Here is a 26,868-nt window from a genome sequence, read left to right on the forward strand (position 1 = left end):
CACATAATTTCCAAATAAACATTTCTGACATGAAATATCAATTAGTGAGCAATATAGCCACCTCCTTATGGACGCAGCAGGAAGTGTGAGTGTCCTGCAGGCTGGAGAGAGAGCTGCTGATGACGCGCTCAGCGGTCCGGACCCTTCAGAAGACTGTGCAGACCGCTGAGTGCATCATCGGCAGCTCTCTCCCCAGCCTGCAGGACACTTACACTTCCTGCTGCATCCGTAAGGCCACCAGCATTGTGACTGACCGGTACCATCCCACCCACCAACTGTCTACTACCCCTCTTCCATCCGGAAAGAAGATTCTGCAGCATCAGGAGCAGGTCTGCACGACTGTGCAATAGCTTCTTCCCCCAAGCAGTCCGGCTGCTGAACAGCAATAAGTCTTCCATTCATGGAATCTGTTATTTTCTTGTTCTGTTGACGATAAACTTTTTGTGCAGCAGCAACCACAGCCTGCCAGACACTGTTCAGAGAGCTGTACTGCTTTCCTTCACTGTAAATCTCCCATATAAGCAGGGCCCACAAGTTCTCAATAGGGATTATTTCAGGTGAGGAAGGGAGGCATGTCATTATTTTGTCATCCTTAAGGCCTTTACTGGCTAGCCATGCAGTGGAGTACTTCAATGCATGCGATGGAGCATTGTCCTGCGTAAAAATCATGGTCCTCCTGAAAGATGCTGACTTCATCCTGTACTGCTGCTTGAAGAAAGTGTCTTCTAAAAACTGACAGTAGGTTTGGGAGTTGAATTTGAATACATCTTGACATTTTCTGGGAAAGTAGAGTGTACCCTTGGGGAGGTGGGCTCCGGCTGGGCTTAAGATACGGTTTCATTAATGAGACAGAAGGATTGAGGTAAACGAGTCTCACTGGCTGTTTCTGGTAGAGTGTAACCCTTAACAACTAACCCATGGCCCAGAAAGGGTTGCAGACAAGATGTCCTCACAGGGGCCTACCAGATTGTGACGCAGGAATAAGAGACCTTGAGAAAGGAAACAGATTCTGTCAACATAGCAGGGGGCCCACCTTGAGATATGTAATGCTTTGTATTAACCCTGTTTCACGGAGGCCTCACACAGCATTGACTAGTTAAAGACAAGACCCATGTAACCCCTCCCCTACCCTATAAATAAAGAAGCCAAGGGACTGTCCGGTGTGACACTCAACAGAGGCGCAGATACTGTCTGTTGCACCTGAAGTGGGCACCCTTGCGCAAGTAAAACAGAAAGACGTGTGCTGTCTCGAATATTCCTGGGTCCTAGAAGTGGAAGTGTGTGAGTGGTAAGCTGCGGCGCTTCCTCACACAGGAGATTGTAGGAGTGAAAGCTACGGCGCTTTCTCCAACATAACTAGATTGTAGGAGTGAAAGCTACGGCGCTTTCTCCTAACAAATCCCAATCATGTTGATGCAAATTTACAGCAGTGTGGATTCTCAGAAAAAAAGGTACTCTGACATAAAGATCAGCAATACAGTGCAAATAACATTTAATTTCACATTTATACAAAAAAAGGACAGGCCATTTCGATGATAAAATCTATAGTGAACAATAAGTCGCCTCAAAACAAAACCTGATATTCGGTCATGCTACCTTAAGGTTAAACATTACTTTGTGCAAAGTTCCTTGTTCTGAAATAAATACTTTCTGCAATAGCACATCCAACCATATTCACACAGTCTTTATCGTTATTTATTTATTCAGCCGTTTTTTTCTTACTGCCAGCATCTCATAAAAAGGGTCAGCGCTCACAGCAGCAGTGATGCTCTGTATCCACTTGTCCTTCTCCTCAGGGGTTGGCGCCGAGATGCGGTACACCACATGATTGCCCTCTACCAGGCGGCGTTTTGCAGGCTTTCATCAGCTGTCTGCTGTTGTTAGGGATGTACAGTTCAAAGCAGTTAGGCTTCCTGAGATCCTTCACCTCACGGATGCTCAGATTCTCCAGCGGAATAATCACCCTGAGTTTCTTATCCGTAGTATGTTTAAACTAGTAAAGGCAGTTGTCCATCAGGATGAACCACCGCCTTTTCCATGTTTTCACCCGTCCTCCTCCCAGTTTGAAGAGCCAACCCTCTCTGTCAGGGTTGAAGAAGGCATTGTTCCCATTGTCTTCAGGAATCTTGAATGGTTCATTCTTTATGCTCTTATAAAGATTTCGGAGGAGTTCATCTGGCAGGTTGCCTCCATCATTGATTCCTCGATTCATGGAGATGAACCTGTCCACACTGGGCTTGTCTCTCACATTTGGATTATGAAGGCTAGTGTTTAGCATGATTATGGAAAATGAAAGTATTCATGAAGCCCAAGAAATGTTTGGAGGACTTGGATATTGAAGTCGTCTCTCTCACCTAGGTAATCCCCAATGGCTGTTTTGTTCAGCCCCTATCCCTTGTATAAGAGCTAGGCGATGTCCTCAGACGTGTGCCGGAGAAGATTGTTTTGTACCATGAACAGGATACCCTTCTTAGGGTCCATGTTGAATTTCTTTCTTCCCATGGCGACATGCCTATTCTTTTCTAAGATTTGGCTGCGTTTGGTGCTGGATTCAAGGCCCTCCACTTCCATGAGGGCCTCTCTCAGCGCCTCCCGCAGCCTCTGGATCTCCAGCAGAAGGGCTCCTCTCCTCAGCCGGATGTCCTCAAGTTCAGAGTGCTTCTCTGGACTCAGGTCCATGGAGACTGCAGCAGACAGGAAAAGGAGATCGTCAGCGGGTGTGGAGCTCAGCAGGTTGGCCATCTCTGCCAGTTTGGTTGTTGGTTCAACTCCCATGGCAGAGTAATCGTAACATTGTTAAGCCCTTGAGCAAGTCCCTTAGACCCAAGTGCTCTGACCCCAAACTCTCATCACTTCGGACAAAAGCATATGCTGAATATATGTAATCCCAAAGGGCAGTTACAGAAGACCCCAGGACCGGAGTAACGTGGGAAGCAATTACTGATGCCTGGAAGCTTTGGGGCATGCAAATAAACTGCATCCAAAGGCAAATGGCTAATAAAGAATGCTCTGAATGCCAAGCATTCGTCCAGCAGTGAGATCGTAGAGATAATGAATAAAGATAGAAAGTGTGAATAAAGATTACATTTTGATTGTATTTGCGAAGCGATGCTGGATGTGCTGAGCTCGCCGGATAGGTCATGTGGTCCGCATTCCCTCCCCATGCACACGTGATCAGCTCAATCACACCGAAATTGTCGGTTTGCTGCCCTTCAGGGAAACAATCTAAAGGGTGTTACGGGAAAAGTAATCGATGCAAGAGCCAATGATGTTCTCCTGGTGCCTACCCCTGTTTATGTTATCGTTACTGACACAAACAATGATGAACGATAATAAGCATTTATAAGCCATCATGACCGCACCATTAACGTGGAGTTGCACTAACGTCTGTTTTTATAGCTAACCAGCAAGTCAACGTCTCCCCCTGGTAATGCAACAGCGCCGTTTAAACAATACGTTTACACCGAGTGCTTGTGATCAGTAGCCTGTACTACGAATCAGGGTTACTGGCTTATCGAGGTAACTTGACGGATTTAAGGTACCACAGTTTAAATGAACTTCATATTTGTTCATCGGGATGTCTGAATCGGTGCTAATCAGTACTACGATGCCAGTTATGCAATGTAGTTTTGATAAAACTTTTCTGTCATTTAACATAAGAGGAAAAAAATAATTATACTGTAGTCAAATTGGCTGATATAAAATCGTTTAAAACTGTGACAAATTTTGCCTTTTTTTACAGTGTATACTTCCAGTCACAAGGTAGCAGATACGGATTTCTGAAATAGCAAAGATAAAGGTCAATGATTAATATCCCTCATCTCTTTTAAAACTCTAGGTAAGATGCTGTTTTGATATCCTGTCTAGGGTTGGTGTGTAACAGTATTCACGGGAAAGGGGAATGGGACAAAGGGACAAACAGGGTGAGGGCAACAAGGAAACACCAGTGGACAAAGGCATATTTTTTGTATTTTCATTTTTTTTCATGTATAATACTGACACTGAACAAATAACCCGGTGCAAAAGACTTTGGGAGTGACCACAGCCAAAATAACAAACAAAATCCCCAACTATCAAGTGCGACCCACAGCTAATCTCACCTAAGTGCAAAAGAAAAGGAAACCAAAAGACAAACACTCCACCTCACTCCCTGACCAAATAAACAGAGTCCAACACACACTTGCAAAACAAAATAGCAGTCACTCCCTATGCAGCAATACAATCACACATACATAACTTACACACAAGTCAAAGCAACAAGGGGGCTAGTGAAGACGTAAACCAAAGAAAACCAAGCGGGGAGACAGCAAGCCAAACTGAGGAGCCTGTCCTTGGAACAACAGGCGTAGGCAGGAACCAACCCTGGGCAGGAGTCAACACTCTGCAGGGCGCAAACACTCACAACTCAGATTTGCCAATTAACCTACCCTGTGCACTTTTGGACTGTGGGAGGAAACCGGAGCCCCTGCTGGAAGTCTTTCCCCATTCACCAGATTATATTGCCAGAAGACTGAAAATTAGATATCAAATACTAGAGTGACATAAAAACAAAAAACAAGTTTGCTTGTAATGAGACGCAAAACAGAAGATTATCTCTTTTTATATTTTGAGAAAACATTTTAACATTTATCCAACCGGTCAAATGGTTTAATACTTCATACAGCAGCATTTATAAACTCATTCCTCAGCCCACCAGACAGCTCCACGTTTTTGCTCTGTCCCAGATCCCTGCATGCATGAACCAAACAGTCACCTTTTACTGCTGTGCTGAGAGCTTGGACAGAGCAAAACTGTGGATCTTTGCAGTGGGGTCCAAGGACTGGCTTGAGAAACCCTGGCATAGGGGAGACTGCAGTGAGAGCCAAGAAAAAAAGAGATTAGAGAGGAAGGTAAAATGCTTCCATTAGCATGGCAAATAAGCTACAAGTACAGACCCTGTGCTTCCATTACAAACAAAAAGCCTGTATGACCCTCCTAAACACACAAGTCAGATTAACTTAACCAGGGGAAATAAGCATAAAACTTGGCAAAGACTAGACTATGAAAAGGGAAGGTGAACATCATACTTACACAAACTTCTGCTAAAGCAAATGGACAAACCCCTTTTAACTGAATCAAGTTACTTTAAAAAATTAATAATTCAAAAATAAATCAATAAAAATTAAGAAAAACACAATCATGCTTTGAACTAATACTGCAGTCAGTCCTAAATGTTCCCATGACATTCTTTTCGTCACGACGCACACTCGGTACATACTGGTTAAAAACCATTTATAATCCTTCATGTTCCAGTCTATGATGGAGCACCCCAACCTGGGCCACCCATCCAACATGGCAGATTTCTGCCCCCTGGCCCCAGAGACCAACCTCTGGAAACAGGGAACCAGGGGGACATGGGCCGCTGACTGGATGGGCGGCTCCAGAATGAGGTGAAGCAGAAGGTAGACTCCACAGCAGAGGACCGAGGAATGTAGACCAAAACCAGGAAACCTGAAGTGGCAAGAACACAAACCAGGACAGACATATAAAACCCAAGCAAACGCATCAGTGGCACAGCCCACCAGCTTGTGAAAGATGGCTACCTGGCATCATGAATCCCTTAATCAAAAACCTTTGTGATGGCAACTTTGCCACCCAGGACTGATCCCTTCTAAAGACCTCAAGTTTCAATGCAAGGTTTCCGAAATGTTTTGAAACATTAGTCCATGTGACTGCTGTGGTATTGTTCCAGGCAGGGAAAACAACTTAGGAGAAAATTTCCGTGCATGTTGGGTGTTTGTGGTACTGTTGGGCTGAGGGGGTAATTGAGTGACTATTAACCTTTGAAATCCAATTATATTATTTAAACAGGTTAGTAGTTAGACAGTGTGATTTAGATGAGGATAAGGATGTTTTATTGTCATTACAAAACGTGTTCTACATGAAGGGAACAAAATGAGGCACTCAGATCCGGTGTATTAGCAATAATAAAATAGAAATAAAATCGAAAGAACAATACAATGAATAATATGGTAACAATTAAAATAAAATAGAATAAAGACATTAAGATAGATTCCATTAGGAGAATTTAACCATGGATGTAAAGTGAGCAGGTGTGAGTGTAGCAGAGATTACTGAGGTCTGTGTGTAATAAAGTATATGTGACACTGGCTGAGGAAGCAGCAACGTGTGTGTGTGCAAAGTCACAGTAATAACCTGCAGCACTGAGGGATCTATTGCAGCGAAGCCCTGACATGTAACACTGGTGATGAATAGCAGTGTTAGATATAGGTATAGTGAGGTACTTATAATTATAGTAGGTGTAGCATCAAGGTCTGGATTAGATTTAGTTAGAAACATACAGGGCAAATCTAGATAACACATACACACACAGATTACATATAAATATAAATTTAGGGGCAGTGTGTAGCTCGGTGGGCTAAGCCTCTGTCCCTGTGATCAGAAAATAGCCCACTTTAGCCCAGCCTGGGCACATCTGTGGGTCCTTCAGCAAGGCCCCCAGCTACCTGGGTGCCACTATGACTGGCTGCCCATCACGGCCAGCTCACTCTGAGCAAGTTGGGGGAGGAAAAACGAAAACATCTTGATGGGGATCAATAAAAAGTATTAATTCTTATCCTACGGTCTGAGCATTCGGTCAGTCCAAGTACAGAGAGTGGTAATGTGGACAATGCTGCTTGTATTTCCGGCCCAGCAAGGCCTGCTGCTGCTCCACAGCTATATATATATTCAGCACTGACCTTTTTCCATTCAGTGGTTGTTAAAATAACTTTGTGTAGCCTAGTAATGGTGTAGTGTAATATTCTTTGGTTTGTAATATAAGGGATTAAATAATATCTTCCAAGTGAGATACAGGCCCTCCACATTTTCAGTGAAAGGAGACCAGACAGCATGAAAGCTCTTCCTACAGTTGCCTCTGCTGTATCTCAGATTTTCAATAGGTAACATAGAAAACACATCTTTAACCTATTGTCTGAAGGCAGGGGGTCTGGAGGACTTCCACTGTGTGAGAGTTGTTCTTCCACCCAGCAGAGAGAAGGCTGTGGCTCTGGCCTGTGAGGCGGTGTATTGTTTTTCTGCGGGGAGATGTGAGCATCGGGTGAGACTCCACTCAAATGCAGCTGCTTTGAGACAGACGTGGACTTTAAGGAAACACAGACTACACATGGAACAGCAATGACTGAGCTGGGGAACGCAGTGAGGGCAGGCATATTTATACACAGCACACTAATCAGCGACAAAACAGGTGTACAGGGTTAGGATGGAGAACTATAATGGGATACAGGAGAATTAGGAGGGTTACAAAGCGCCAGCAGCGCCCTCTGCTGGCATGAGTGGGAGGAGACATGAAAAAATAAGAGATTACAGATCATGACAGGAGCACCAAGCACAGCAACAGTGGGGTCATGCTCAATTATCACACCACATATATGAGAAAACATTATGAAAATCTGTTCCCAAAAATTGTTCAAACATCGGCTTGACTGAAACATACGACTGGTTGTATCTAGGCTACACTGGCACTGACAGCAGAGTGTAACAAATTCCCAGCTACGACATATATCTGATGATTCAGAAGAAAGACAAGTTGAAGAAACAAAGTGGTTAATTGACTATTGTATAATAATCAAATCACTTCATAATCATGTAATACATAATATGTCACGATGGGAAGAGGGACAATCCAAGGGCAGCCTTGTGGGTTTTATTGCTGAACCAAAAGACATGAATAGAACCCAAGAGGAGGAGGAGAGCACAAATAGGAGGGAGGGAGGAAGGAATAAGCAGGAGGAGTCGGGGAGAACCTACTAACACGGGGAGCAGAGAGGGGTCCTCCTCCTTTTTGGGTAAAACTAATTGCTTGTGACATGGTAAGAGGCAACTTCTTTCTTGAGAGAATTTCTTTAAAGGGCAAGACAACCAAAGCTGTAAATCTAACAGGAAAAAATAGCCTTTGTAGAATTCTATGTGAAGACCCTCTGGGCCAGGCGCCCTGCCACTCTGCATTGTTTTCTTTGCATGTACAACTTTATACTCCATAATTTTAATATTTTATCACGAAGCCTGAAGAGCAATATGAACTATATCATGCTTTAAGTAAATTGTCTCATCCATTATTAGATTTAAACACAGTCATAATCCACAGCAAACTGTACTTACAGTCTTCATCCTGCTCTTCAGTCTCTGACGTGCTGCATCTACATGGGGACTCGTCAAAAAGCCAAGTGGAGCTGTCATGAATGAAGGCCTTGTTGAAGCTTCCCCTGCCGGACAGCAGGTTAGTCTCTCATTTGACTAAAGTATATTTAACTTCTACAGAACTTTGCAGGCTCATCTAGGATGGAGAATTTCTGCTGCTGAGCGCCTTAGAAAGATTCTCAGAGGGAGATACGAGTCCTAGGTGCCTGCTGGGTACATATTCAAGACAGAGTTAGGACCGACTCCAAAAATTCTCAGATTGGGGGAAAAATTTGTATTTTACTGAAAATTTCATTTCTAATAGATGGAATCTGATTTACCTTAGACTTGGTCAGCAGTCATGTGGATAAATTTCAGAACAACAGACGGCCTGTGGGCTGGGGGGGACAGGCAGGTTGGCAGGTGGGGGCACGCGGAATGCTCCTGGGGGTGTGGTGGGTGTGCTTATATGATTTACAGGAGCCGAGGCTAAGAAAGGCACTAAACTGCACAAACATCCTCATGTACGAAGTTTTACATGAAAAGGGGTCATGGGCTTGTTGGCGCTATAATTCTTAGCACTCTGACTTGCTCTCTGGGGCTTTGGGTTTTTGAGATAATATGAGAAGGGCAGGTGCCCTTTTGCGTGGAATGTCTCCCATTCCTGTTTTTCCTTCTTCCTCTTTTTGTTTTCTTCAAGTGCCAACAAGAGAAATTAATATGACAATAGCAAAGCATCTGTAATTGCAAAAATTTTCTGGGAGAAGGGGTGTGTTTTTTTACATAAATGCAGGGGTTCCAATATTTTTGGCCATGACTGTAATAGTTATTTGTGATTTGTAATCATTATTTAATTTTATTGATCCATCTACCTACCTACACTAAAAAATTTACAGTTGGATGTAATTAATTTTAAGACAAATGGTTACATGAAATTACTTTCCAAGAACATTTTATTTTGTAATTCAAATTTTTCTTATTTTTCAGACCAAAAAGTTACAGCACTTCAGCCATTCACATTTATAAAACAATATGACCAATCACTAGTTCAACCTCCCAGCCATTTATCCTTCAAAAACATGGCCCTAGAAACGTTCCCACATTTTCATCATATCTTGTTTCCCATTTAGTCTGTCCAACATTTTTTCATATGAAGCTGCCTTAATCATCTCATCGGTCCATTCCTTTATATTGAGGATTATTGAGGATTTCAAATGCCTTAATATTACCCTCATGGCAGTTATGAGTCCCACCATCACAGCCTTAAACTGTTTATTATTCCCCTTTGGCAATTCCACTCTATCTCCTAGCAGACAGAGTCGGGTTTGCGGGGTAAAGTAAAGCCTAGCCATTTGTCCAGGAGACCAAGAACTCTACCCCAAAATGGATATACCCGAGAGCACTGCCACAGCATGTGTAAATAAGCCCCCACCTGCCTTCTAAAATTCCAACACTGATCAGTATTAATTAGTCCAGTTCTATTTAGTCTAATTGGTGTCCAGTAGTGTCAGTGCATAATTATACACTGAATAAATTGACCTTTTACTTCCCTATAATATTTCCCCACTCTAGAAAGTATTCTTGACCATTCATCTTCTGCATTTTAACACTTGTGACTCAATGCCTCAGTTGCAAAAACTTCCAAAAACTCCCTCCTCCTCCTACATCATACTTACTCTTTAAGTCTGATTATGACATAAACATCCCATTTACGAATAAATCCCAAAGAGTTTTCACCCCTTTGGATTGCCATTGTTTCCATACTTTTTCCTATTTGTATTTCAGGATTGTGCCAAATTGAGGAATATGGCTGCATGTCATGTGATACTTTAAGCTTCTTATGTATTTTGATCCAAATATTCCTCGAAAAAGATATTATCGGGTTTGTGTTTCTTATATTTTCCCCCCATTGTGACAGAATGTGCAGAGGTTGAAATAGTGAAGCCAAATCGCTCTCGATAGCTATCCAGTCCACATCAGAATTCACATTCTTCCAGTGATAGTAGAGTTTGGCTATTTCAAATGACATGCTATATAATCTAACATCTGGCAATCCTAGACCTCCCTTGTCTGTGGGCGAAGTAATTTTAATCCTAGGTTTTTTTCCTTCCCAACAAAAATCTTTTACTATACTCTCGTACTGTTTAAATATCCTTTCCGGAATATTAAATGGAAGCATCATAGAGAGATAATTAACTTGAGGCATCACAACCATTTTAGTAACATTAACCTTCCCCCCATAAGGATAATTTCAATGCTTTCCATTTGTCCATATTAAGTTTAATTTTGTTCAATGAGGGTTCAAAATTCAGAATTATTGTTTTGTCAATATATAAACTCAACAGATTTAAATTTCATGTTTATAGTTCAATTTTATGTTATATAAACAAAATAACTTTTAATACAGTGCATTTTTTTATTAATTCAACAGCACCCATGTTCAATCCACTTAAGTTTGGAAGGTGTATTGGAAGGTAACGCAGATATTTCTTAAGTGGGCATCCAGAGATATCGTCCCCCCTCCAAGCACCCCTTTTCTCCACTAGTTCTGTATGGAGCTCGACAGGACGAATGGAGAGGTAGAGAAAGGGGTTAGTCTCACACATAATGTAATACAAAATAAAGAGTAAATACAAGTGCCATGAAGCAGATTTGAGCTCCAGCAGGCCTCGACTTACAGTAAAGGAATTGTAAGGCAGACATGCTAACAAAACAGCTTTACATTCCCAATTCCAAACCATTAATGGGCAACCTTAGAGTGACAACGGCTAAAAAAAACCTTAGCTATAAGCAGGAATGAAACGTTGTGAAAAGCCAAGATACCACATGAACATGTTCTCTGCTTGCAGAGTCAGATCACGCATTTGAAGTGTTCCCAAGTGTTTGTGTGTTTTAGGTTCCTGTTAGTGAGGGGTCCTTTGCCGTTCTGTCTGACATCCAACAGAAAGTCCACTGTGTCTCTGCAACTTAAGCTGAGCCAGTTTAAGTGTGTGGCTCAGTAGCTCAAGTATTTGGGCTTGTAATCCAAAGTTTGCTGGTTTAAATCCAGCTTCAGATGGATAACTGTATGTTTATGGGCCATTGAGTTATGAAAAATAATCAATGTAGTGAATCACTATATTCTCAAATTACTTGTTGTACTTTTACGAACAACACCGTTTATTAAACAAACAAATCTGCATTGGCAGAATGAAGAATTAAAAATGAAAATAAACTATCATTTAAGAAACTGTGTGTCACGATCGGACGCAGGGAGAGCGGCAATCGTGCGGGTAGTGAGCGAGCAGGAAGCAGGGAGCAAGCCAGCAGACGGATTTCGGGGAAAAGCGGGAATTTATTGGGGAAGGTACAGGCAGGACGGAACACAGGCATTGACAACATCAATGACGGACAAGGGAAACCGGGGAGACCAGGACTTAAATACACAGGACTAATCAAAGTAACTAGACAAAGCTGGAGACGATCAGGGTAGTACGCGTGGGTAATCAGGGGGCGTGGCATACACGAGGAGCGGACGAGCCGGGCATGACACTGTGGAAAACTGAATTTACAATATTTGTAAATTGAAGGAAGAGTCCATTAACTTAAAACCGTTTTTTGGTGGATTTTTTTTTTACAGTGTATGACGCGCTAGAATTCACTGAGCTCAAGTGTATGTGAAAATTAATATATTTACATTTAGTATGTTTCATGGCTTCACTGTATTTCCCTCTGGAATGATCAGTTTCATCTAACTGGTGATGTTAAAGCTGAAATTTAGTTTAGTTTAGTCATGACCACAAAATTTGATTTAGTAGGTATTCTGTACAACCAGACGGAACTGCTGGTTGGGCTGGTCATCACCTGCTTTTTCTAAGTGAGTTCTAAACGTAAAGTTTCAAATTGCACAATATATATATTAATCTGTTTTTAATGTTTTTACGAAATATTTTTTATGTGTTTGCATCTTATATTTTGTATAATGTGCTTGTACATTTGATTCTTCCTTGATTTCGGTGTAATGAAGTGTAACTAGTGAAAAAGAGAGAAACGTTTGGGAAGCATTATTGAGCTGATTGTCCAGAGTCACTTGGGTGATAATTAAGGTCAATTTAAATCACCTATTACCCACTGTAATCCTTTGTATTCCCCCTGCACACAAAATAAGAGGGTTGAAGCTAAATCAGGTTAAAAAGGTAAATTTGATCCTCCGCCTATCGCGGAAGATGCGTTCCAGACCCATCAGCGATAGGTGAAAATCCACGATACAGGAAGACCATATACATTTTTTTTAAGTTTAAGCCTTAAAATACCCCTCCCACATGCTTTAAACACATGTAAACTCATTAAAACAACACATATATCTGTATGTCGGGCTAAGGATATGAGTAACATAATAATAATAATAAAATAATAGTATGTAATATATATATATATATATATATATATATATATATATATATATATATATATATATATATATATATATACACACACACACACAAACTTCTCTCTATATATGTAATGGAATATATAAAAATAAAAACATATATGGCTCTTACACATTCTTTTCATCCTTCTTCATGTAGCGTACTGTTGATTCATTCAAGCCATAATGGCGAACGCCGTCCGCATAACGCTTTCCTTCCCGAAGCACATCCAGAAGTTTTACCTTCTCCTGAATGGTCAACGTCTTCCATCGTAGGGCTTAGAACAAAACGAAAACAATCGGACCACAAACAATGTACGGGATACGCAGAGAATCGTGAGGCGTCGGAGAAAAATCCGCGATATAGTGGGGGAATCGCTGTAATGTGAAATCTGCCAATCCTGGTTTTCAGCACCATGGACAGAAACCTGTCATTTATAGGGACCTATTATGCCCATTTTCACTGTTCATAATTGGATTTTTATGGTCTGCTAGAATAGATTCACCCTTTTAATAGGTGATATCCTAGAATCCAATATATTATTGCAGGGCTGTTTTCATTTGATATTAACCAAACGTGATATATTTATTTTTACTTTTGATATCTCGTCCTTTTCCCCATAACTGATAAGAGCCGCTGTCCGCTGAGACAAGCTGGTGTGTTTTTACTGCTCACTGAAAAGTGGGTGGTGCGGACATTGTGTATTACATCACACTATGAGACAGTCACTGATTGGTGGGCTCTGAGGGGGCGGTGTGACCTGAAAATCATCCATCAATCAACCCAGGATGGGGGGCCAGCCCATCGCAGGGCACACTCACACACCATTCACTCACACATGCTCTCCTACAGGCAATTTAGCAAGTCCAATTAGCCTCAGCATGTCTTTGGAATGTGGGGGGAAACCGAAGTACCCAGAGGAAACCCCACGACGACATGGGGAGAACATGCAAACTCTGCACACATGTGACCCATGCGGAGACTCGAACCTGGAACCCAGAGGTGTGAGGCAACAGTGCTAACCACTGTACCGCTCCTGAAAATCATGAACTATTTTAAATGTTGAAGTATTTTTGAAATATTTATTAATTTTAAATATTTATTAAATCAAAACATTTGGCAGTATACATGTTATAGCTACTTATTAATGAATAAGCTTCATATAATAAGATTCAATTTTGCTTTCACTACTTAAAGCGCCAGAACAACGTATTTGAAAAATTCAACAGCAATATCTCTTACCAGAAATCAGGAACAGGTTAAGAAAATCCACAGACTTCGTCGCGAGCAGTTTAATATACGAACTATTTCCTTCTACCCGACTCCACACACCAATAATATCACTGCGCAGCAGATATCGCCAGAGAGCTCGCGCTTGTGTCTAATGCGCAGAGATACGAGTAGTGTACTTCGATAGAAGCCCGACATTTCTACTGCTGATATTTCCAAACCTGAACAACTCCCAGCAGAACTTTGATGAATAGATAGCATTAAGGCCCCTCTAAAATATCTTTTTATAGTTTTGGGGTGAACCTCCCATTTAAACGAAGTACATCGTGGTGCTCATGAATTTGAAAGCCTAGATGCCTCATCTCGCTTTTCTACAACGTGTCAGCAGCGCCACCATCTTGGAGCGATAATTAGACATAAACAAGCAACATGTCAGGGTGTAGATGGAAAGATCTTTTAGCCATAACTTCTTTACTAATTAACGCATTTATATCTTACAATTATGTAGAATAAATAAACAAGCCCACCCCCCCAAAATTTATGTAGTACTGTTCATAGTATTCTCAACAAAAACTAATGCTAGTATCCCGTCAGTGTGACAGGCTAGTATACATGTTATGTATCTTATTTGACCGTACCGCAGATTTTTTTACCTGTGAAATGTTCCCTGTTTTCTAGTTTTAACATTCCTCATGTTGTTGCAGTTTCGAAAATAGTCGGTTCACTAAGAGATATCACTCTTCTATTTCACAATTGCCGCGCCAACATCGCGTATCGCCCAACGAGGCACACAGGGTTTCAAATCTATGGCGGTGCTGCCTACGCTACTACCAGTCACATGACACAGGAGCTACCGAATTCCCGCCAATCGGGAGCCGGCTAGATCAACCACGCCCACCCGTCACATAGAGAAGAGTGAGGCGAAAGAAGCGAATCAGTTTAAAAATGTCACCATCAACGCAGTGTTCAGTAGTCTGGAGATATTTTACTTTAAGCAAGGCACAAAATAAAGTTGTAGTATTTGTAATAAAATTTGAAGATTAGCCATCCCCAAGGAGCTGACAGGAAAGCCAGGTACAGGTTTAGTCCTCCTTAATCGGCTTGTCGGTTACTAAATGTCGGCAAATAAGCTTGCCTTTTTCTGTGATTTTTTTTTTCAGTTTAATTGACACTTAACGAAGTAATCTGAGACCTGAGATATAACATTAGCAACGATGGTCATTTTTTACAATCATGGATTTTAACATTGATGATGTTTCTCATGTCATTTTCACATAAAGGGAGTTTAATTGTTTTTATCTGTGTATGTGTGTCAACATATGTCTATTTAGTTATGTCACTCAAATGTATGATTAGTATCAACATTTTGGCAGACTACTATGTTTTAATAAAACTGTATGATCCTCTGGGAGTTGGGCAATAGAACGGAATTGTAAAGTATCAATAAGAAATACTATTAATGAAGTAGCCGCCATATCCTTTTACTTTGTATGAAGTGTGCATACAAAACACAAATAATGCAGTTGTACTGTTATGTATATAATTTAAAAGGTATACTTGCCAGCAAAAGATTGAGTTAATAAAATTAAATGAAAAGTATTAAGAGCCCGGGGGCGGCATGGTGGTGCAGTGGTTAGCACTGCTGCCTCACACCTCTGGGACCCGGGTTCGAGTCTCCGCCTGGGTCACATGTGTGTGGAGTTTGCATGTTCTCCCCATGTTGTCGTGGGGTTTCCTCCGGGTACTCCGGTTTCCCCCCACAGTCCAAAAACATGCTGAGGCTAATTGGCATTGCTAAATTGCCCGTAGGTGTGCATGTGTGAGTGAATGGTGTGTGAGTGTGCCCTGCGATGGGCTGGCCCCCCATCCTGGGTTGTTCCCTGCCTCGTGCCCATTGCTTCCGGGATAGGCTCCGGACCCCCCGCGACTCAATAGGATAGCAACAGTGCTAACCACTGCACCACCATGCCGCCCCCCACTTTATTATCATGTCACTTAATTATCACTTATGCCCCTTCAGTATCAGGCCAAGTACAAACACTACACAAGCAGAGTATTCTGTGGGGAAAGATTAATGTCCTAAACTGCTGAGAGCAGCGTGCTGGTGATGCTCTGTGCTCATTACATCTGTGAGCTCATTACTCTGTAGTGCTTTTCAATGCTGCATTGAGCAGTTGCCAGGATGTTATGCTGCCTCTGAGGATGAATGTTTGTTTAGAAGTAGAATAATTCAGAATCAGATAGGATGGATACAGATTTTCTCTTTTTAAACAAGACACTGGCTCACTCATAATTGTCCAATAAGAGGTAAGGAGCATTCCTATTGAACAATCATGACTTCTAGCTTAAGTTAACTCCGCTAACTGAGAAATCCTGCTTAGTGGAACACCTCCCTGGTCAGAAGAGAACAACTACAACAACCAAGAGTCACTACCTGGCTTCTGGTTATTGTGCATTAGCTCACAGCTCAGACTGGGAGTCATTTCATAATGAATCGACTCCTCAAGTCCAAGCCTTGCAGTGGACTGCAAAGCATCCAGGGACACTGCGCAGCACGTTAAAGGACAGCTCTTATGGAGTGACCACTAAATGTAAAAGGGGAAAAATAAATCATTTAAAACTTTTTAATTAATAATTAAGGAAGATGTAGCATTTGATTATGTCCATGCATTTTATAATCTATTCAGTACAGGATCATAGGGGAGTCACAATAGGACATACTGTAAGGAAGTGGAATATTCTGCCAAGAAGGTCAGTGCATCATAGGAGTCACTGACAGACACAGACACACACAGGCACAAGGAAACTAGCAGCAGAACATGCATATGACATGCAGAGCCAACAAGCCTGTAGGACCTAAGAACAAACTTAGATTTGGGTTTAAAGTGTTCTATCTGGGATTTTCTTGCTGTTGGTACTACAGCCAGACACACTACAGTCTGTATTCATGATCCTCGTTCCCCAGTAAAATACCCTTATTTTCTTTCATGCGTACTTTGACAAAGACATCAGCTTAATACAATGCATAAGGCTCACAAGTTGAAACTTCAAGAATAGGCACAGACCATGACATCACCTTAAAACCAGCTTGGAAGGTGATGAAATTGTAACCTGGCTGTCTTCATCGCCTGATTTAATCCCCATCATTAACTATGGGGCCTTAATGTAGCATAAGATTAACCACGATCACAAACATTACACTTCTCAGAGCGGCATCTAGGAGGTTGTGAGTGAGTGTGTGTGTGTGTGTGTGAACTGATACCAGGCTCATGATGGTCATTGACAAGAAAGGGCATTAAACTTGGCAAAAGGGACCGTAAAGAATGGCAGATAGTTTTTCTCTATATAAATTCAATAACTAACCAAGTCTGCTTTTATTATTGTTTCTCTTAATACGACAGAGAGAAAAATCCATCAGTTTCTTTTGTTTTCGTTTGTGACTAATTTTCTCTAAAAAAGAATTTACTTTTAGCAAGACAAAACTTCTGAATTCATTTTCTCAGTCTGTCAGTTTACTACATGTATAAGAATTAAAGAAGTCTTATTTGTTGCATTTCGTTAATATTTGAAAGTGATTTTATTACAGTGAATCTCATGGCATCATTCTTTTGTTATCCCTAAAGTTAACAGGAACGTTTGTAGCTCCAAAAAGCAGTGCATAATTCGACTGACGATCGTGGGCCACGTACTACGGACTAAAAGTTTGGCCCCTTATCCTTTGCAAAAGTTTCACTGCAGCTTTTTCTCCTCATTTAACGTCAAAACTGTGAAGACCTGAGAAAGTTCTTTTTTGAAGATAAAAAAAAAAGTTTGGAGGAGTTTTGAAGAATCTTGTTTTATGAATATAGATTTTCCCAACAATATAATTTTATTGAGTAAAAGATAAAGCGTATCATCATTTAGGACAACACCAAAGATAATATCATTACAAGTAAAGGAAGTCAAGAAATGAAATTTTGTACCTGTTGAGAAGCAACAAGAGAAGAACAAGTGGTCCAAAGTTTCTATGTCATTATTTTAAAAGGTGCAAGTATTATTATCAAAGTTAAACTTAGCATGAAGAAATGAATTACAGGGATATATAGCATTGAATACTTTAAAGTGTAACTCTGACTTTGGGGGGTATTGGATAATAAATATATTTAGTGCAAATGTGTTTACTGGTTGATTTGAATTTTTATTGGAAAGGTGATGAAATAGTTCATAAGCAATGTCTAATAATATTATGTCTAATAATTTCATTTAGGAATTTACCCTCCTTATAAAATAATACCATTGTATTGGAGAGGAGGGAGGCTATGAAATAGGACAAGGGGAGAATTGTTTAAAAGGTTCCTGACCAACATTAAATGTGCAGCTGGAATAGATTTTAGAACAATATCAAACTCTTTTTTTAATAAACGGTATTATGTTTTAAACAAAAGTTTTCAAAAAACAGAACATTTCCTGTGATGTCCAATAGATGCAAAGCTGACCAGATGTTCTCTACCCAACGTTCATGGTACGGGGACTGATTTCTGTGGGTAATATATCTATTATTCCAAATAGGTACCAAGTTTGGACTGAAAAATAATAAGAGCATAAGAAATTTACAAACGAGAGGAGGCCATTCAGCTCATCAAGCACGTTTGGGGAGAACTTAACTAATAGCTCAGAATTTTTTAAATCTTATCTAGCTCTGATTTAAAGGAACCCAGGGTTTTAGCTTGCACTACATGAACAGGAAGACTGTACCATACTCTAACTACACGCTGTGTAAAAGTGTTTTCTCAAGTTCAGTTTAAAATGTTCTCCCACTAATTTCCACCTATGGCCATGAGTTCTAGTATTTAAACTAATATTGAAGCAGCCATTTGGCTGAACAGCATCTCGACCTGTTAGAATCTTATATACTTGCAGGCTCATGATGGTCATTGACAAGAAAGGGCATTAAACTTGGCAAAAGTGACCGTAAAGAATGGCAGATAGTTTGTTATTCTTTATATAAATTCAATAACTAAGTCTGCTTTTATTATTGTTTCACTTGATAGGAAAGAGAGAAAAATCCATCGGTTTCTTTTGTTTTCGTTTGTGACTAATTTTCTCTAAAAATGAATTTACTTTTAGCAAAACAAAACTTCTGAATTCATTTTCCCAGTCTGTCAGTTTGCACGCACACACACACACACACACACACACACACAGTCAAATGCATTCATACCTGTATATATATATATATATATAATCAGGAGTGGTACTTTCACCACGATATGTCACCCATGTACACTGTGTCTTCGAGTAGTGAACCAGTTTTCAATACAATGGTTAAAAAGGCTCAAACCTTCAGTGCCTCGTTGTACCATCTCTACCAGTGTTTTTTTCAACAGGGAAAATACAACTTGTATGCTGGCCTTAGAAGCACAACTTCAAAGAATAGCTGCCATGCTTCTGCCTAGCATGGCAGAGGGAGTAAAATGGTATGGGACTGCATTGGTGCTGGTAAGGTGGGTGATTTACACAGAGTACAAGGTGCAATGAACCAGCAAGGTTACCGCTCTGTTTTACAACTCATGCCACCCTCTGTGATCAGCACTTCTATCAAGCAGCAAGGCTGATTCAAAGCACACTGGTGAAAGATGAGGAATCCAGAGAACTGTCCTGCTTGACTGGCCTACAGAATCATCACATCTCCAGCCTATCAAGCTCATGTGAGACCAGCTTCACCGTGAGGTCAGAGAAAATACCAAGCCAGTCCCACCTCTGGGAATAGCAGGATTGAAATTTCCCCTAATATTGTCATAAACGGACAGCTCTAATGGCAAAGGACTGCAAAGCTGTAATTGCTGCAAATATAGTTCATACAGTTTGATTAATTGAAAATGAAGATGAAACTGTGACCGGAGGCAGAGTAATCAGGCGAGGATCCAGAAATGCGCACAGCCAGAAAGTTTATTGTGATCGCAGAAAGCGATACAATAAAAGGGAAATCCGTAAAGGATGGTCGTGAGCCGTTAGCTGGGGTCGAAAGCCAGAAGGATGGTCGTAAGCCGTGAGCGGAGGTCGAAAGCCGGAAGGTCAGTCCTACACGGGCACACGGGACACGACCACACAGGGGAAGGGAAACAGGAGAAGCCGGGATCAGCAGGTAAGCAGGGTCAGGTACGGGGATGAGTCTGGGGAAAGGAAGAAGACAAGGTAAGGCAAGCACAATAGGAATACGGAACAGGGAAGGAACTGCGGGACCACGAGAGACAAGTAGTTGCTTGGTAAGGCTCATAGTAATGGCACAATACTTCGCAAGGAGCTGATTGTGCTCCTTGCTTATCTGGGAGTTCTCATTAGAGATTATACGGAACACCTGGGGAACCCTGCCTACTCGGGCGGAGCTGTTGACGAGTGGGCGGCGGGTTCCGCCTGAGAGGGCGTGACAGAAACTTATTGCAATATTTATTATATCACAGAGTAGAAGGCAGCAGGGAAAAGTAAAAAAAGAATCACCCCAGATGGGACTTAAAACCACGATATCCAGCTCAGAAAGTCAGGGCCGTGGGCATTTGGCCAGTGGGGCAACCGGCAGACCTGAGCTTATGACCGGGACACTTGACTCACAATGGAAGCTCAGCAAATTATAAGCAAGCCTGCAAAAGTGACATGAATGGATCTGTGTAATCTATGGTAAAATGCATCTTGGGGCCGAGACACTAACACTCACAGTCCAGGAGAAGATGACATCCATCCATGGATCTCGGTCAAATGCGCTCATCGAGTTTCCGCTATGCCTTTGGCATTTAATGTTTGTACTTAGCTATAGAGTGGCAGGAACACAAATGAATGGGGAGTTTAAAAAAAAAAAACATTTGCATTACAGCAATACGTCACACATGACTATGTAAGGGAATAGATGAAACCCTGCATACATCACTATACCTGAGCAATTCCGTACAAAGTGCACTGACATGATTCATATGATTCCTGGTTTATTTGGAAAATTTAGGTCCACCATCAGCTAAGTGTTATATTTATGATGCACATTGATGACACCATTTGGCTGACACAATATCAGACTGAACTTATTTTATAATTTTAAAGGTTTAAATATGGACATCCTCTCAGCCTTCCCCTCAAGAGAGAGTAAATGACTGCAGGGCATTACAAAGGTCCAGAATGGATTTTTCATTTACAGATGTCTTCTTTGGCTGTCGTGACCAGTATCTCACTCCGGACCAGTGCTGGATCTCGTACTCAGCCACAGAGAATGGGTCCTCCCGCCCAGTGGACCTCCTCATTCCCTCAGCCACTGATTCCCTCCAAACTGATGGGGTAACTATGGTTAGCAGAAGTGGGGTTTGCTGTTCACTGTCATCCGCTTGGCATTGATGGACCACTTGCTGAGGCTGAGGATGGTGGTCTTTACGTATCATCACTGTTAGGCCTCTGCACACCCATTTCTTTTGCTGACCTGTTGCACAGAAACATTTCTCTTTATAGTAAACTGTAACATGATTATAGCAATTATTTCAATGTTGTTCAGTCAGTGAGAATCATTTACATAGTGTTACATAGTTTGTGGTTTCAATTAATATCAGACTGACTCCAACTCAGAAGAAAAAAGGTCTGAAATACATATGTTTGAATTCTGACTTCTGATTAAAGTCTGACTTTTTCTTTTTATTCTGATAATATTCCTTCACCGCCCCAGCATCCATGTCTCCATTACCGGTGCCAGCCTGGTTGGAGGAAGGTGTTCTAGGTGAAGATCCTTCATCTCCCCATTCGATCACCTCATCCCACTTATCCCAGGCTGCCCAGTACTCGTCATCAGCCCAGCTCACGGCTTTTTCCATTCGCCTAGTGCTGAGAGGAGAAACAGCTTTCTGTCAGACAGGTTATACGACAGCACACCAGACAACAGTAACAACCTCTTAAAGACCAAATACATAAGCTGGTTCAGTCAAGTATTTATATTAAATAACAAAACATGGTACTATTACCCAAGTATTATCAAAGTAGATGCCCAGAACATTTTAATGTCACATAATACATCCATCATCAAACGCCTCCCCCGGTCATACAGTATCACCTAGCAAATGTTATCCACTTAATGCCAACAAAGGGTAGGGTGAGTGCTCTTGACCTTCTGAACATGGTAACTGGTATTTGTTGCATCCATCCATCCATTCATTTTCCAAACCACTTATCCTACTGAGTCGCAGGGGGTACGGAGCCTATCCCGGAAGCAACGAGCACGAGGCAGGGAACAACCCAAGATGGGGGGCCAGCCCATCGCAGGGCACACTCACACACCATTCATGCTCACATGCACACCTACGGGCAATTTAACAAGTCCAGTAAGCCTCAGCATGTTTTTGGACTGTGGGGGGAAACCGGAGTACCCGGAGGAAACCCCACGACAACATGGGGAGAACATGCCAACTCCACACACATGTGACCCAGTCGGAGACTCGAACCCGGGTCCCAGAGGTGTGAGGCAACAGTGCTAACCACTGCACCACCATGCCACCCCTGTATTTGTTGCATCTCATTATCAATTCACATAACGTCAAATGTTATATGCATGAAAATCTGTAACTTATTTAATTTAGAGAGAAATTGCAACAAAAGTTTAGAATTTTTCACTCGCCACCCCCCAAGTAGCAAAATCTATCTATAGCAGGGTATCAGTGCGTGTTAGCTCAGTGTTATGCCACGTACGGTCTGCCCATGTCCCTGACACTGGGATAATTCTTTTGTGGGTGACCTGCCTTTCTTGTCTAATGTGACTCCAAGATATTTGAAGTGTTCAACCTGTTCAGCCGTTTTATTGTAAATTAGGTAGGAGTCCATTCTGATGGTGATGTGTGTAAAGTATGAATGACCAGTTCTTTTGCCTTGTCCACGTTCAGTTCCAGGAAGGAACTGAATTACTGTCACCGAGTAGACCCAGTATAGCACTATCATCAGAATACTTGTAGTAGGTGGTGATAGGTGAGGGGCTAATGCAGTCATTGGTATAGAGTGTAAAGAGGAAGGGGCTGAGGACACACCCTTGAGGGGGTCCAGTGTTGTTGATCACAGTTGCTGATCTGGCTGTGCCTATCCTTACAATCTGTGGTCTATTGCTGAGGAAATTATGGACCCAACGGATGAGAGATGGGGATATGTTCAATTGAAGAAGCTTCTTGATCATCTGGTGCCGTTGAATGATATTAAAAGCTTAACTGGAGTTAATGAAGAGGACAGTAGCGAAGGTGCCTGGAGATTCAAGGTGTTGGAGAAGGGAGTGGAGGAGACATACTACAGTACCCTCTGTTCCGCTCTTCACCCAGGAGGCAAACTGGTCTGAGTCCAGCTGCGGTCTGACAGCTGGCTGGATGATATGGAGTATAATTTTCTTTAGGCATTTCATTATTATCAATGTGAGTGCTACTGGCCGGTAATGATTTAGCTCAGAGGGACGAGGTTTCTTAGGAACCGGGATGATGGTAGATGTTTTCCAAATTGCAGGAATTGTCACCAATCTATACGAGTTCCAGAAGATGGAATGGAGGATGGGAGCTAGTTCTGTGGCGAATAGCTTCAAATCTTTAGCTGGTACACGATCAGGCCCGGCGGCCTGGCCAGCTTTGCATCTGCTTAGCTGCTGCCTCACGTCCTCTACAGTAAAGGGAGGGTTTGTAGGATCTTCAGAGGGAAGGTCATTGAGCAGCTCCTCACAGACAGCAGAGTAGTCCTGCTTATCGAACATTGTATAGAAGGAGTTTAAGGAGTCAGCAAAAGTTGTAAGATCAGTGCCTATGGGATGAAGGCCATGGTAGGGTATTTGACCAGTGAGTAACCAAAAGGCCTGTTTGGTGTTCATTGTACTGAACTCTTGCTCCAGTCTATTCTTATATTTGAGTTTGGCATTGATTATCTCATTCTTTACTTGTCTATTTATTCTTTACTTTATGGTTTTGATCACCCTGGAAAATGTCCCAATCTGTACATGCAAGTGAACCTTATAGTCGTTCAATTGCCTCCTCCGACCAGAGGGTGGCCAGGTGCACATGCAGTTTAATGCGCTTCAGTTCTGGTTTGCAGTGAGGTAGCAGGAAGACAACATTGTGGTCAGAGTGGCCAAGTGGAGGATGTACACGCGCGATGAAGGCATCAGAGATGTTACTGTAACATAAGTCCAGAGTATTAAGCTTCCTAGTGGGAATATCCACATACTGATAAAAAGATGGCAAAACAGCGTTGACATTACAGTTGTTAAAATCACTCGCAGTAACTCCGGGGCGTCGCGACATCTTGCCGTCATGGAGCTGGCGTCCTCACACACGAGCTCCGCCGCTGCCTTGGTGTTGGCGCTTGGTGGAATGTAGACACAGCTAATTACTACAGTAGGGAATTCCCACGGAAGGTAGAAGGGGCGTACAGATAGAATCAGCATCTCTGTCAGGTGTACAAACAATGCGGTGTACTTTAATATTCATGCACGACCGCTTGTTGACAAAGATGCCGACCCTACCACCCCACTTCTTACCTGACTGAGACGTCCTGTCAGTCTGCCAGATCATAAAATTAGAGAAACTAACCTCAGAGTCTGAGATGGTGTCATCAAGCCAGGTTTCAGTCAGGGCAATAACATAGGTGATACCGATCCACCCGACACTTGGCATGCAATAAGTCCATTTTATTCTGGAGTGAACATACATTGGCCAGTATGATGGGCAGTAGCGGTGGTCTGAAGGGTCTCCTCCTCAGCTTGGAGCGTACACCTCCTCGCCTACCTCTTTTCCTCAGGCGAAACTCCGGAGGAAGAGCAACTGCTGGCCTTGAGGTGATAGACGACCGCAGTTGGAGAAGCTCCCCTCTACTGTAGGTGAGTGGATTGTGTCCACTCACTCTTCCGGGTGGAGTCATGAGGGGATTGTGCTGGATCCATCGGGTTGCCCCAGGAAGGGACGCTGCCCGACTCCAGGGGTGCTCATCCCTTGCACTGGTGCTCCTGGCCACCACTGTAGGAAGTCGTTGTATAGGAAGTGGTTGTAGTCTTCCACTGATCCCAGGGAGGTTCAGGTCAGGGGACTGAGATGACCATGGCAGAAGCTTCATTCTATAGTCAGCTAACTATTTTTGTGTTGATTTGGACATGTGCTTAGGATCATGGTCCTGTTGGAAGATCCAGTGACGGCCCAGTTTTAGTTCCTAGTGTCAGTATTGTGTATGAATAAAAATACAAAAAATATCCCTTTGTCCACTGGTGTTCCCTTGTTGCCCTCACCCTGTTTGTCCCTTTATCCCATTCCCCTTTCCCGTGAATACTGTTACACTCCAACCCTAGACAGGATATCATAACAGCATCTTACCTATAGTTTTAAAAGAGATGAGGGATATTATTTGTCGACCTTTAATAATTTCATAAATCTGTATCTGTTGTTGTGGTACCTTCTGATTGGAAGCATGCTAATATAACACCCATATTGAAAAGGATAGAAGTAATCCATCAAACTATAGGCTTCTGGTAAAGTAATGGAAGCTATAATCTAAGACAAAATGGTAGACTACCCTTGGTGTGTATGTTGATGCTGCCATGTCCCACTCTCACAAATGTGGGGAAGCAATTAAAAAGGCCAGTAGGATATTGGGTTACATCTTTAGCTGTGTGTAGTTTAGGTCAAGGGAGGTGATATTTAGATTATACAATTCCTTGGTATGAGCCCACCTAGAATATTGTGTGCAGGTTTGGTCACCTTACCGTTAAAACCATAACTGCTGATTTGAACTATTTGTGTGTTTTAAATGCACAATATTGTTAAATTCATAAATCCAGCTTACCTTAAAAAGGACATTGCTGCCTTTGAAAGGGTTCAACGTCGGGCTACAAGAATGATTCCTGGTCTTAGAGGAATGTCTTATGAGGAGAGGTTAGCTGAGCTGAATCTATTCAGCCTTGAGCAAAGGAGACTAAGGGGGGACATGATCCAGGTATGTAAGATTCTAATAGGATTATTTTTTTCCATTACTGCAATTTGTCACACATGATTATATAACAGAACAGATGAAACCCTGCCTACATCTAACTTTCTCCCAGGGATTCACTATCCCAGTGCAATTCAATACAGTCAGTATCTACTGAGATATATTTTCTTTTTCATTGCATTATTGATGGACATAGAGGACAGAATTTGGCTGAGACAGCATTAGCTTGAAATTTTTATTACATAATAAATAGTCTTAAAATTCATAATTTTCACGACAGTGAAAAAGCCATCAGGCCATTGCAGAAGCCCAGGATGATATTCTCATCAGTGATTAACTTACACAACCTGTCAGAGCTCAAAGAAAGATTAGCTTTCCAAACAATAAGATGAAGTATACAAATATAACATCCAAATTCAAAAAAGAGGATAGAAGTAATCCATGAAACTATAGACAATTAGTTTATCTTGCATTACTAGAAAAGTAATGGAAGCTGTAATCTGACCCAAAATGCTAGGCTACCCTTGGTGTGCATGTTGATCCTGCCATGTCCCACTCTTGCAAGCGTGGGTAAGCAATTGAAAAGGCCAGTAGGATGTTGGGTTACATCTCTAGGTGTGTGGAGTTTAGGTCAAGGGAGGTGATTTTTAGATTATACATTTCCTTGGTAAGAGCCCACCTAGAATATTGTGTGCAAGTTTGGTCACCTTACCTTAAAAAGGACATTGCTGCCTTTGAAAGGGTTCAATGTAGGGCTACAAGAATGATTCCTGGTCTTAGGGGAATGTTTTATGAGGAGAGGCTCATGAGGAATCTATTCAGCCTCGAGCAAAGGAGACATGATCCAGGTATGCAAGATTCTAATAGGTTTATTTATTTTCCATTACTGCAATATGTCACAAATGATTATATAACAGAATAGATGAAATTCTACCTACATCTCACTTTCTCCCAGGGATTCACTATCCCAGTGAAATTCAATACAGTCAGTATCTACTGAGATGCTTGATATATTTTCTTTTTCATTGCATTTTTGATGGACACAGAGGACATAATTTGGCTGAGACAATATTTGCTTGAAATTTTAATTTTATAATAAATACAGTTT

At 41.8% G+C, this 26,868-nt stretch overlaps 1 pseudogene; it reads right to left on the minus strand.

Annotated features, from left to right (window-relative positions):
* Window positions 1-1,475: 1,475 nt before the first annotated feature.
* Window positions 1,476-26,868, minus strand: part of LOC125723049 (cytohesin-2-like) — a 260,972-nt pseudogene continuing 235,579 nt past the window's right edge.

The sequence above is a fragment of the Brienomyrus brachyistius genome, unplaced genomic scaffold (genome assembly GCF_023856365.1).
Source record: "Brienomyrus brachyistius isolate T26 unplaced genomic scaffold, BBRACH_0.4 scaffold45, whole genome shotgun sequence".
Lineage (NCBI taxonomy): Eukaryota > Metazoa > Chordata > Actinopteri > Osteoglossiformes > Mormyridae > Brienomyrus > Brienomyrus brachyistius.